This window comes from Podarcis tiliguerta, assembly GCF_965153285.1.
Source record: "Podarcis tiliguerta genome assembly, chromosome: 2".
NCBI lineage: Eukaryota > Metazoa > Chordata > Lepidosauria > Squamata > Lacertidae > Podarcis > Podarcis tiliguerta.
In genome coordinates, this window is record NC_139535.1 from 107,410,042 (window position 1) to 107,422,560 (window position 12,519).

Genomic DNA, 12,519 nt, shown 5'->3' on the forward strand with positions numbered 1-12,519 from the left:
AGACGTCCCTGTTTCCCGGGGACAGTCCCCGGATTTACAAATCAGTCCCCTGACAAAATCCTATATTTCCTACTGAAGTTGAAAAGTGTCCCCGGATTCATTGAAAAAAATCTGGTAACCTTAATGTAGATAGATGATAGATAGATGATAGATAGATAGATAGATAGATAGATATAGATAGATATAGATAGATAGATAGATATAGATAGATAGATAGATAGATGATAGATAGATGATAGATAGATAGATAGATAGATGATAGATAGATAGATGATAGATAGATGATAGATGATAGATAGATATAGATAGATGATAGATAGATAGATGATAGATAGATAGATAGAGATGATAGATAGATAGATAGAGATGATAGATAGATAGATATAGATAGATATAGATTTGTGTGTTCCACAATGTTTTCGTAATTTAAATGTAAGGGCTTGAATGGTGATTCCTGATCTTTTTTTTCATATGTGGTGGACTTTTAAAAAAGCAAGGGTGTTTTGGGATACATGATGAGATAAAAAAGATGTTTATCGTGATTATACCCCCCCCAAAAAAAAACAAAAAAAAAACACTGAAGTTTTTCTCTTAGGGATTATCGGGACAGAAGTCCCCCCCCCCCCAAAAAAAAAAGACGACAAAGCTGTTTAAGTACGAAACGGCAGAAAGCCAGGATTTTCTGTGCACAAAAATTTAAGGAAGCTGTTTCCTCACCAAAGAAGAATGTGATACACTATGTGGAATCAGCAAATCCAACAGTTAAAATAAGAGATGGCGATTGTTTTGTGGCAGAATGGAAGCACTTTTCCAGAATATTTAAAGAAATATTATAGTACGAGCAGGATTTGAACTGTGAACAACAGAAGGAATGAGGAATTATTGTGTGGTGGTTATGATATAAGAGAGAAAAGACAGGGTGCAGTAATGGGGGACAAAGTAAAAACACCATGAAAAATGGGAGGGGAAGTCGGGGGGGCCCAAAGGAAAAATTATTATGTTTTGGAGAGAACATGTGAAATTTTTACATTTAATAAAATATAATGACTAGAAAAAAGAAGAAAAATGTGGTAAGTTTCACTAGCAAAGCTATAAATTAATTTTAGGTGGTATTTCAGGTAGAAGAGGTTTGTTTACCTGCTTGAGGAAATAGCTGTATGTTTAATGGCACTACTTCATGATCTAGAAAGCAATTCAGCCCATGTCCATTGGGTAGGGTGGAGGCTGAAATGGTGCAATAAAGATCAGCGTCTCCTGATAACAGGCAGCCAGGGTTAATACTGTCTGAAGAAAGGCAGGCTGAAAGCACTCCAACTGCAGCTGATGACAGGACATAAGGCTAGGAAGTCGGTGGAGTTCTGGTAGCCCCATTTTTAAAAGGATATCGCAGAGCTAGAAACCAAATGATCAAAGGGACGAAGGGACCTTCACTTCAAGGGAAAGGCGTTTGGGTTTTCGCAGTTTAAGAGGAGGGGGGCGACAGGGCATGACAGAGGTTTGACAGGACTTGATAGAGCTCTATAAAGTTCTGGACAGTGTGGTGAAAACGGCAAGAGACAGGTCTCCCTCAGGGATGGGGGATCTGTGGTTCTCCAGATGTTGACTCCAACTCCTAGACTCCTTGGCCCATTGGCCAATGATGGCTGGGACTAATGGAATCCAAAAACATCTGGAAGGCCACAAGTTCCTCACCACTGACTTATAATTTGGGGGTTATTCAGTAAAACAGATGAGCATTATCAGTTCAAGACTGAGAAATTCAGAGAATTCAGTGCTTTTCTGCACACAACGCATCACCCATTGATGGAATTCACGCCAATTCCTGGAAAGCAGTCCAGACAGGTAAGAAAGGGGCAGGGACTGGTGGGACTGGGAATCTAGGTGACAGCCTGCAGTGTCAGGAGACAATGTGGAAACAGCAACTGAGGTCCAGCTCCGAGGGCCTCCTAGTGGTTCCGTCACTGCGAGAAGCCAAGTTACAGGGAACCAGGCAGAGGGCCTTCTCGGTAGTGGCGCCCGCCCTGTGGAACGCCCTCCCATCAGATGTCAAAGAAATAAACAACTATCTGAAGACATCTGAAGGCAGCCCTGTTTAGGGACGTTTGTTTGATGTTTTGTTGTGTTTTTAATATTCTGTTGGGAGCTGCCCAGAGTGCCTGAGGAAACCCAGCCGGATGGGCAGGGTATAAATTATTATTATTATAATTATTATTATTATTATTATTTAGAGGCTTTGTTTGGACTAACTCCTGCTAATAGCAGGAGATCCAAAATCAGGTTTCCCACAAAGGGGGTTGGATCACTGGTCTCCTGCTGTCTCAGAAAGTTTGGCAAAAGTCTACTAAGCCGGATGATTTCACAGGCACAGGGGAAGTCAGGAACAAGCGAGGTGAAGCAGAGTAAGGCAGGGAGCCTGAAATATCACCAGTCCTGAGAGATCTGCATTGGCTCCCAGTACGTTTCCGAGCACAATTCAAAGTGTTGGTGCTGACCTTAAAAGCCCTCAACGGCCTGTATACCTGAAGGAGCGTCTCCACCCCATCTTTCAGCCCGGACACTGAGATCCAGCGCCGAGGGCCTTCTGGCGGTTCCCTCATTGCGAAAAGTGAGGTTACAGAGAACCAGACAGAGGGCCTTCTCGGTAGTGGCACCCACCCTGTGGAACACCCTCCCTTCAGATGTGAAGGAAATAAGCAGCTATCCTATTTTTAAAAGACATCTGAAGGCAGCCCTGTTTAGGGAAGTTTTTAATATTTAATGCTGTATTGTTTTTAACATTTGATTGGGAGCCACCCAGAGTGGCTGGGGAGACTCAGCCAGATGGGCGGGTTATAAATAATAAATTATTATTATTATTATATCACAAGAAACAGCAAGGAATTCAAGCATCCAAGCTCACGTAGGGGGAAACCACATGAAGGCATTAAGCCAGGAAATTTGGAGGCCTTAAATGTTCCAAAGTGATGAACTGCTCAGGGAAAAGGGACTTCAGCTTAACTTCTGAAAGGCCTTTATAGCACACGCACACAGCTCACCACAGCAGTGTAACAGCCCTAGCTTCACAGTCCGGGAAAAGCGTGCGCCTCCAGCTCACAAGAAAGGCCACCTGCATTCCACCACAGAGATTAGCTGAAACAGAGCAACACAAATTCCCTTGCCACCCTGTTGAAACTGCCGGCTGCCTCCCCAAGTCCCCCTGAAACAGCAACTTCATCTGCTAAGTAGGTGGCAAATTCATCACAGCAGACAGGACTTATCTCTGGCTCTGGGTGAAAACAGCCCGGATTTACCAGGCCATTCACCATCAAGAAACCCCCCCGCCCCCCAGAAAATGACGCTTTGCAGATGCTGTGGCAGTGGAGAGAACAAAGCTTTCTTTGCCGCTGCTACTACATCCCAAAACTTCTGAAAGGAGGAGATCTATGCAACAATCAGTTGGCTTCGACTCTCTCCTCCAGCAGTACTTGTGATCTAGCTAACCTTCCTTCCTTGGTGGTGTCAGATCCTCAGGAAACCAGCCGTGCTTCAGTTGGAGGAGAGGGCAAGGAAGTTGTGGCCATCAAACAGCATCCCTAGAAAGTGTCCTGAGTCTGGCAAGCTGCATAAAGCTAGCTGCACAGCTTAAACACATGGCCCATGCTGAAACCCTGGAGAACCACTGCTGGTGGTCAGTACAGATAATACTGAACTAGATGGAGCAATGGTCTAACTCAGTAGAATAATAATACAGTGGTACCTCGGGTTAAGAACTTAATTCGTTCTGGAGGGCCGTACTTAACCTGAAACTGTTCTTAACCTGAAGCACCACTTTAGCTAGTGGGGCCTCCTGCTGCTACCGTGCTGCCGGAGCACGATTTCTGTTCTCATCCTGAAGCAAAGTTCTTAACCTGAGGTATTATTTCTGGGTTAGCGGAGTCTGTAACCTGAAGCGTGTGTAACCTGAAGCGTATGTAACCCGAGGTACCACTGTACAGACAATACTGAGCTAGATGGACCAATGGTCTAACTCAGTACAAATAATAATAATAATAATAATAATAAATTTTATTTATACCCTGTCCTCCCCGGCCAGAGCCGGGCTCAGGCGGCTAACACCAATAAAATTTCAGTAAAACCAGAATACGAAGAAAAGAAAAGAGAAGAAAACAATTTAAAATACAGGTTAAAATGCAATTTAAAATGAAGCCTCATTTTAAAAGTCAAAACCATAAGGGGAGGGAAACGTAAGGGTCAGACTGAGTTCAAACCAAAGGCCAGGCGGAACAGCTCTGTCTTGCAGGCCCTGTGGAAAGATGTCAAGTCCCGCAGGGCCCTGGTCTCTTGTGACAGAGCGTTCCACCAAGTCGGGGCCAGTACTGAAAAGGCCCTGGCCCGAGTTGAGACCAACCTAACCACCTGCTTCATGCCAGCTATGGGCTTGTGCTATTTTGTTATGCTAATGCAACTTGGGTAGGATGTAGTGAACTCAAGGAGAAAGTTGGCCCGGGTGGGGGGGGGGGTTGGAAGGGTTTTTTTTCCTGAGGAAACTGGGAAGTCTGGGCACAAGTCACCCAACAGACGGGCAACAATGAGGGGGAAAAGAGGCCCAGCACCTTATGGAATAGCAAGAGCGGAGAGGCCCAGGAACACAATGGAGGAGGGTCCTGGAGAGAAGCTAGAGAAGAGAAGATCTACTGGACTTGAGTAGAATGAGTCAAGAGATAGCAAGGAAGAGATCAGAAGATACATGGCTGGTACAATGGAGTGGGCTTTGGTCTACGGCAGGTAGATCCAACAGGTAGATCGCGATCTAGCGGTAGATCGCGGGGGTGTTCCAGGTAGATTGCGAGATCTCTGGGGTGCTCCTGATCGATCCCCCAGAAAAACTCAACAACTCTGGGCATAGCTGTCAACGTTTCCCCTTTTTTAAAGGGAAATTCCCTTATTCCGAATAGGATTCCTCGCAAGAAAAGGGAAAAGTTGACAGCTATGACTCTGGGCCACCCTCCCCACAAAAAGCTTAACAACTCTTATCAACTCCCGCCAAAAAAGATCAACAACTCTTGGCAATGGCAATGGGTAGATCACTGCCAGGTTTTTTATAGTGGGAATAGGTTGCAGTCTCTTGGGAGTTGGACGTGCCTGGTCTAAGGGATTGAGACTTTATAATCAGACTACTGGGCCCAAAAATTGTTCTCAAAGGATTGGGGGGGGGGGGATGAAATAGGGGAGGTAATTCAGAACTCATTGGCCCCATTTTTTATTTATTTGAACTACAGTCGTATCTTTGTTCCCAAACAGAATGCCTTCCGTTCGACTCCCGGAACTGTTCGAAAACCAAGGCGCGGCTTCCAACTGGCTGCAGGAGCGTCCTGCAGCCAATCAGAAGCCGTACCGGACGTTCGGCTTCCCAAAATAGTTGGAAAACCGGAACACTCACTTCCGGGTTTTGGTCATTCAGGAGCCAACGCATTTGAGATCCAAGGTATGACTAAAATGTATCTTAGATGTGCCTAGTGACCAGTGTTTGAAATCTACCATCTGCCAGGGGCATTTTGCATCTGTCTCTCAACCACTTATGACCACGTTAAGATGCCTGGGCACAAGGATGGTGCTTGATGTTTCCACGATCTGAAGGTTCATGCCTTGGATCGTGACTGCTTTCACACACTAGCAACCCACCCTGTAGAATTCTATATTTTAGCTGCACAATCAGAATGGGTTTCAGAAACCGAAAAGTCGTATTGAAAAGTTCGACTTTGGAGCCGTTTTGGCTCCCAGATGGCAACTAGGCATTCTGTTTTGGCGGCCGTAACCCTGGTTTAAGGAGCCATTTGGCGCCTAGTTTATACATCGGAGTTTCTAACGCTGTTTAGTGAGATAACGCTGCTTGCCTTATTCTCAGCCTCTGCCCTAACAATTCGCAACGCGGAAGGTTTGGCTACCGCGGCAATGCTACCGAGTTGACATGTTGACATGAGCTTCTTCCGCTGCAACCCTTCCAGACTTCCAAAGCTCTCTTTCCTGGGGAGTCGCTACCAAGTTAAACCCACATCAACAAACACTGCAAAAGCAGGCTTCGTTTGTGTGTGTCGGGAGCAGCCTCCCACACTCTCCGTCCCAAGGCCCCTGGAAAAAAAGGTTGCCTTTCACCTAAAGTCCTGCAGTGTTTGCAAGTAACTTTGGGGAGCGCAAACTGTTGTGGCTGCCTTGATGTTTTCTCCAGGACTGATTGAACACTCCTATCCATGACAAGCTAAGCAGCAGCAACAGAAAACTAACATTTCTATCCATGAAACAGAAACACACGAATCAGAAGCTCTATATGTGCCCCCTTCTCTCTCTCTCTTCATAGAATCCTTGTCAAACAGGCTCCACAAGCAGCACTTGCCGGCCTTAAGATGCTATTATTAAAAATACCAACTCTAAGAGTCTGCCAGAGAGGTGCGGGAGAAGCGGGTAGAAAACAGAGGTCTCCCCAGATAAGCAATTGTTAACATGATCCATATGGTACACAAGTTGCCTTTCTGTTTAACCAAAATGATAATGGCCAAAGAATGCAGGGGAAGGGGAAGGGGGGGTTCTTAGCAGAGAATGGGAGCCGGGACAAAGCCTGCTAGTTAAAGCGTTCTCTGGAGCCGAGTTAAAAGAAAAACTCATTGTGAAAAGGAGCTGCGGCTTTCTGATTCTTTGCAGCTTAAGGAACTGCGCCCACCCCCCACCCCCCCACTCCCTGGCACATCCAAGACCAGGAAGCCCCAGAAGCCAAGGCTCGGTTTTCCTGCACTAGAAAACAAAACAAAACACCTCGGTTATATGCATGTAAATTCTGGCAGGGTTCTTTATTAAAGGTCGCCAGCTACAGAAAACGAACGTAAGGCACGTCATCAATCACAAGTTTTAACTGCATCGCGCAAAGCCCCCAAACCGACCATTTTTGGCTTCCGAGTGTCTTTAAGACTTTGCAAGTTGTGTGTTTGGGAAAGATACTGTCCTACTTCGCTGTACGGCAAACCCCTTTTCCAAATGATATTAATGCACTATTTGTCAAAAGTAATCCTCAAAGGGCAGCAGGAGAAAAGTATAACCTCATTCATGGTTCATAAATCGTTCACGGTTCATAAATTGATCCAAGGCAAATGCTCAGTTTAATAAATGTGTTACACTAGTAAGGTATTCTCCTTATCACTATCCTGGTAATTGCTGGATTCAGAGTAACAGGTTTGCTTGTTTGTTTTTAAAAAGGCAAAACTGTTTCCATTTAGACTTTTCACAAAAATGCTTTAATTTGGAGGGGGGGGGGGAATCTCTGTTATCAGGGACAACTGCGCAAAAAAAGCTTAAGTACTTATTTTCTTCAAAGTAATTATAGGATGCGCTCTCTTTCATAATCCTTCAAGGATCCGCATCACGAAAAGCCCCACTTTTGCAATAAAGTAACCTTTGTAACAGCATAATCCGAAGCATGCTTATTCAGAAGGTAAATCCCACTGAGATCAACGAGACTTACTCCCAAGTAAATGTGCACAGGATTGCTTCGGTTGAAACAGTGCCTGTCACTTAAATAATGTTTAGTTGATTAGCCATCTGCTTTTAAACCAACTGATTAGATAGAAACACGTTTGCATCTTGTCAAAACCTAAGTACAGACATTCATTTGTGATACTGGAGTGCAGGTTAACTTAACAATCAAATGCTTCCACTCATTGTTGCAAGATCATATTTAATGGGGGGGGTAGGGTTTAAACATCCTTATTACAGTAATGCACCAAAAGCATGATAGTTGTTTGTTTGTTTGTTTGTTTGTTTGTTTTTAAAGCAAGTGTAGCCTTAACTCAGAATCTCACTGATTATCATTGGTACCAGCAATTAATCAACTAAAACTTTCATTGATCCACCTACTGATTAACCCAATTAAATCCTGCAGCCTCAAGTTTTAACTACTCAGTAGTTACAATATATAATATACAAAACAATCAATTGAAGAACCTTCCTTGTACTGGGCTGCTTTGCCTGCTGACTGAACTGAAGCTATTTGGCCAGCCATTGACAATTTACACCCCCCCCCCAAAAAAAAAGAAGTCGCAGTCAAACAAACTGTGGTTGAGTCCACCCTAGTGGTATATAGCACTTTCAGGACTGCAGAAGATAAAATTAGGATAAAAATTAAAACCAGGCAGGCACCTCAACTTAAAAAACTGCAGAATTCACACAAAGCATTCTCTGTCCATATATCCCATATCGGCATAATCAATTTGGTAATTAAAGACAGATCTTCTCACCATTACAGGCACAGCACGTTGGAGATCACTTTCCTTCAGTAAATATGTGCACATTAAACAGAAACAATGCCTGGGCTTCAAAACCCATGGATACATAACCTAGAGGCCATGTTTGGGCTTAGGGTATAGTAATTCTTCCCAGGGGCAACTGGGAGTGGTGGGAGAGGAACATTATTAATATGTCTGCTCGATGGATTCCCGAAGCAGAGAAGAAGGGTTATAAATCTAGGTCAAGCCTACTTTTCAGCATTCCTAGATTTTAACAGCGGAAACACCCACTGGGACCAGCCAGCTTGATCTAACAGAGGGCAGCTGAATTATCTCAGGGGAAAAAAACCTTAGCTGCTCAATGGTGCTTCGCAAAAGCAAGCTCCCCCCACCCTTAAGCAGCATGTTTAAGTCCTGGGATGTTTAAGTCCATGGGTTCCCATCACCCCCAACCTGCAATTCCCCAATTATCTCCAATTGATGAGACTTGAAGCCCCATACAAATTCAGGGCAAGGCTGATTTAAAATAATGCCAATGGCAGAAAACACAATTGTTAGGCAGCCTAGCCTAATCACGGTCACTGTTTTAAGATGATGCTCCTTATGAGCCAGAAATTGGCTCACCTGCTGCTGATGCTTTTCTCCAAAAAAGGGGGACACTGAATGATACAGAGCAAGCAGCTTCTCCTATAGCCAAACTGGTGCCTTCCAGATACAGTTGTACCTTGGGTTACATACGCTTCAGGTTACAGACTCCGCTAACCCAGAAATAGTACCTTGGGTTAAGAGCTTTGCTTCAGCATGAGAACAGAAATCGTGCAGCAGCGGCGTGGCAGCAGCAGGAGGCCCCATTAGCTAAAGTGGTGCTTCAGGTTAAGAACAGTTTCAGGTTAAGAGCGGACCTCCGGAACGAATTAAGTTCTTAACCCGAGGTACCACTGTACTGCTGAACTGCAACTCCCATCAACTCTGACCATAGGCCCTGGGGGAGGAGAGTTGGAAGTTCAATAATCTCTGGCATAGGCTCCATATACATTCCTTAATTTGAAGTTAGTAGAGAAAACACAGTGCTCGAAATTTGCCACCCCTCCCGTCCACAACAACGGGAAGCCATCATATATGTGGGACTCTCCCTGTGTAACGCCTTCCCATCAGATGTCAAGGAGATAAAGAACTACACAACTTTTAGAAGACATCTCAAGGCAGCCCTGCATTGGGAAATTTTTAATGTTGGGCATTTTATTATGTTTTTATATGTGTTGGAAGCCACCCAGAGGGGCTGGGGTATAAATAATAAAATTGCTGTTATTGTTATTTGCAAGAGGTAAAGGTAAAGAGACCCCTGACCATTAGGTCCAGTCGTGGCCGACTCTGGGGTTGCGGTTTAACCCACAGTGCCACCCGCGTCCAAAATCCTGACTACACCCATGTATAAAATCCACCTCTCCAAATGTGCTTTGTAGCATTGACTTACATCCACACAAAGCATTTCTCCCCCTTAGGTAAAGGTAAAGGGACCCCTGACCATTAGGTCCAGTCGTGGCCGACTCTGGGGTTGCGGCACTCATCTCGCTTTATTGGCCGAGGGAGCCGGCATACAGCTTCCGGGTCATGTGGCCAGCATGACTAAGCCGCTTCTGGAGAAACCAGAGCAGCGCACGGAAATGCCGTTTACCTTCCCGCCGGAGCAGTACCTATTTATCTACTTGCACTTTGATGTGCTTTTGAACTGCTAGGTTGGCAGGAGCAGGGACCGAACAACGGGAGCTCACCCCGTCGCGGGGATTCGAACCGCTGACGTTCTGATCGGCAAGTCCTAGGCTCTGTGGTTTAACCCACAGCGCCAACAAATAGGGATTAATCAGAGCAACCTAAGCTTTCCTTTAGGGATTCCAGGAGGACTTTTCCCCCCAACGGCATCTTCTCCTTTGCAGCCTCCATAAGCTACATGCACGCATGTGCATTTTTGAAAGCTGCCTCACACACACACATGCATGCATGCATGTGAATAACAGGCTATGAAGCACTCAAGAATCAAATACTTGAAGGGGCCCCCAGAGATGATGCCCACCCCCTCCATTCCTGCGCAGGCTGCCCTCCTCCCCTTCCCCTGCCTGGGGTCGCATTTCTAGAGTGTGCAAAATAATGTCATGGATGATGGGAGAGACTCTGCCTCAAACTGACACTGTTTGAAGCCGCTCTGCATGCTCCCTGCAAGTTGGGCTAATTGACAACTCACTAAACCCACAACCTGAGGGGATTTTCAAAGGCAATCAATAGGAGATGCATGTGCAGCCCAGGGAGGCTCCGGGTTTTTTAAGCCCCCCGCCCCGCCCGCTCCCTCCCTCCCACCGCCTGCAAGCGAGGGACCCTGGACGGTGGCAAAGAAAAGGGAACAGCCACTGCCACGCTGAATCAAAATTCCTCCAGAGACGGCTGCTTCTCTCGCCCCAGGGGTCAGGGCAGACACAGCATCCAAACAAAGGGCCCTGGTTTCTGGTTGCCCCCAAATATACCCGTGTTTGCTCCCTGCTCTCCAACTGGCGCTAAATAAATGTACACAAACGCACTCACGCAGAAGCCGAGCATCTTCCCCCCACCCCACCCGGTTCCCTTTAAAAGCCCTACATTGCCCTCATCCAGAGACATCCCTCCATAGTCCACTAGTTCTTCAGTTTCCACAAACCTATAACTTCCACGGGCCTTCCCGAGCCCCCCAGATGGCTCAACCTGCTGCCCCACTTCCGAAAGGCAATCCACGCGCAATAGTGGACATCTCCCGGCCCCGGACACGCACAGAGCGAGCCTCCCGAAGACCCACAAGCCGTACAGGCAAGGTCTCTCTCCCCGCCCCACAAGCCCCGGCGACCTTTGCTCTTGCGCGCAGGGTTTGTGCCCCGACGGCACGAGAATAATCCCCAAACCCGCACCCCCTCCCAGTGAAAAATGACACACACACACCCTTTGCTTCCCAGAGAGTCATGTCGACAGAACAGTAATCTAGATATTGAGGGCGATCAGGAGATTCCCCACCCCCACCCGCGATCTAGGAGGTTTCGCGTCTGGCACGACATAAAAGGTCGCGCGTAAAACCCACGAGGGGAACCCTGTCACCAGGCGCAAGCCTACAGTGCGTGACGTAAACACAGGAGCTTCAGACACTCTTGTTTTTTGACAAAAAAGGGGGGGAGCAAAAAAACCCACTCCCTCAACACGCGTTTCAGCCCCCCCCCCAGGCAGTTTTCCAAAGCAAAGTACCCCCCCACCCACCCATGTATGTGTGTTCCCACCTCAGGGGTGCCAACTTGAATAAAATATTGGGGGTCGGGTGGGGAAGCTGTCCCCCGCATAATCGATCGCACGACGCGGTGCGCACACACCGTTTGAATGGCAATGCCCATCAACTTGGGTGGGGGGCGCCCCCTCAAATATTTTATGGGGGATCAAAGACCTCTCGCCCCCTAGGAGTTGGTTCCACCGCGCAAACGACAACCGGCTAGTTTCCAGGGAAAGGAAGCCTTCGCAGCTGCATGTTTTGGCCGGGGAAACCCAGCCCACCCTACGTTGCCGATGATCCGGTGGATCAGGAGCACACCAGATCCCCAGGGCTCGCCTTCCCGCCCCGACGCGAGGCAGCCCGAGCGCCGTCTCCCACCCCACCCCCCTGCCCGAGGGAGACTCCGATCCCCATCCCAACCCCTCCGGACGATCTTGGGATCAAGATCCCGGCCCGGCCCGTCGCCTAAGCGGCCCGCTGTCAGCGCCTCGCCCCCTAACTCACCTACTCATCCCGGCGCGTCCCTAGCGGAACCCGGCGCAGCCCCCTGGTCCGCGTGGCCGGGGCGCTGCGGCGGCGCAGGCGGGCGCGGCGCAGCTGTGGGTGGCCGCGGAACTCGGCATCCTCCTGCCGCCGCCCGGCCGGGACAACGCGGAGCCGGAGCCGGGATCTGCTACTGCCTCCGCTGGTCGAGCAGCTCCAGGCTGCGTGCCGCCCTCCGCTTGCCCAGGCAGGCTCTGCGTCTCCCGACCCGCCCCTTTCCCCCATGCGCCCACCCGCCTCTCTCGACGGCTCCACCTCTTTCCCCTTCGGCTCCCGGCTCCAGATTCACCGCCCATTCGATCCCCCCGCCTCCGATGACCTAACCCTTCCCGTCCGTCGTACCACTCGGGCTTATTATCATCCCTTCGCGCACCAGGCGAGGAGGCGAGGGGAGGTGGCAGCGCGTTGGGCGCGCGGAGAAGCCCCGCAAAATGTTGTCAAAGGCTGCGT

The 12,519-nt window shown here is 47.9% G+C and overlaps 1 protein-coding gene across 1 annotated transcript in view; it reads right to left on the bottom strand.

The window, feature by feature from the left end:
- The window catches only part of FIGNL2 (fidgetin like 2), a 61,674-nt gene extending 49,443 nt beyond the window's left edge, over positions 1-12,231 (bottom strand). The window contains exon 1 of the mRNA XM_083427491.1: positions 12,031-12,231. The gene's annotated coding sequence lies outside the window, so the exon portion shown is untranslated. The remainder of the gene's footprint in view (positions 1-12,030) is intronic.
- Between the last annotated feature and the right edge of the window lie 288 nt (positions 12,232-12,519).